This window comes from Seriola lalandi, unplaced genomic scaffold (genome assembly GCF_002814215.2).
Source record: "Seriola lalandi dorsalis isolate HSWRI2012SDOR001 ecotype SW California unplaced genomic scaffold, Sedor1 jcf7180002005481, whole genome shotgun sequence".
In the NCBI taxonomy this organism is placed as follows: domain Eukaryota; kingdom Metazoa; phylum Chordata; class Actinopteri; order Carangiformes; family Carangidae; genus Seriola; species Seriola lalandi.
Window position 1 is genome coordinate 1 of NW_019476135.1, and position 1,349 is coordinate 1,349.

General features: G+C 47.0%; 1 long non-coding RNA gene across 1 annotated transcript; it reads left to right on the plus strand.

Moving 5' to 3' along the window:
* Positions 1–132: 132 nt before the first annotated feature.
* LOC147820018 (uncharacterized) lies at positions 133–1,349 on the plus strand. Its single transcript, XR_015438293.1, has 3 exons — positions 133–269; positions 724–1,172; positions 1,261–1,349. It is a non-coding gene; the product is annotated as an uncharacterized LOC147820018 (long non-coding RNA).

The following is a 1,349-nucleotide window of genomic DNA, read 5'->3' on the forward strand; positions in this document are numbered from 1 at the left end:
GCCACAGCCACTCATTTTCACTATAAACAATAATGCCACTGAAAATATTTCTTCTCATTTTTCATTTACATTTTACATTTTTCACACAGGATCCACTGGTTATATCATTCTCTTACACGTAATCATGAGTCAAGTGCCACCTACTAATTCCGATATGTGATAATTATTCCTCTCGTCAGGCCTGAGACCAGCCACAGAGTACATCATCAAGATCATCGCCATCCAGAACACACAGAGGAGCACACCTCTGACGGGCAGAATCAGGACTCGTGAGTATTATCAGACTTCTGCTCTGTACTGTGACAAATTTGATGGTACAAGTGATGCATTCAAATGATGTGATAAAGAAGAAGATTCAAATTAGATATGGGTAAACATCTTATAAGATGTGAGGGTTTGAAACGGCAGCTTTAATCTGCTCAGCTGAATCAGCTGTTTGGCTGTAACAGCTCGGAGGCCTTAAGATAAACTGTGCTATCGATTGGCATTAGGCTCCTAAAACAATAATACCCATTTTTATTTTGAATGCCTCCAGAAATGACATTCAAAATACCTCTTGTGTGTTTGTAATATTGGCTTTATGATACACTTTGCCATGAAGTGGTACCCCAGCAATGTTGCATATCTGTCACCTCCTGCTGGATGAGATATGCTACAGCAGCTCTGCTTTACCCACCCCGTGTCTAACCTGCTTGCTTCCCTAACCCCTTCTCTCCCGCCCAGAACCAGACTCCTTTCTTCCCCTGCCTCTGCCACATCGCCCTGGAGTTATTGACGACAGGTTGGATGTGCCTGAAAGTGAGTTGGACAACACAGTCCAGGTAGTGGCCAGTGGCCAGGATACGCCTGGTGGTCAGAGCCAGCATGTGGAGTACACAGAGTACAACAACAATGGAGGCCCCAACAGATATAATGGGAACAGTGGCAACCCACAGTCTCCCTATGGGCAAGTTCGTGAGCCCCTGGTCTTTGTGCCCCTCCCTGATGCAGAGGGCCGCAGATTGCCCATTTTGAAGCTGAATGTGCCCATTGGCGCTACGTTTGGTAACGAGACAGGAGTGCCACAGGAGGCCCAAACTCAGACCACCATCTCCTGGAAGCCTTACAAGCAGAGCAACGCCTACCTGGTGTCCTGCCAACCTCTCACACACATAAATGAGAAGATGTTCCAGGTAAGAGATTCAGTCTGAACATTATCTATCAGTTGAATGACATCTCTGATTTCATGTGGATAAACCTCATCTCTCTCTACCTGCCCAGATCCGCCTGCCAGGCACCGCCACCACTGCTACCCTGATAGGACTCAGCCCTGGAGCGAACTACAATGTGATCGTGGAGGCCCTGATGGG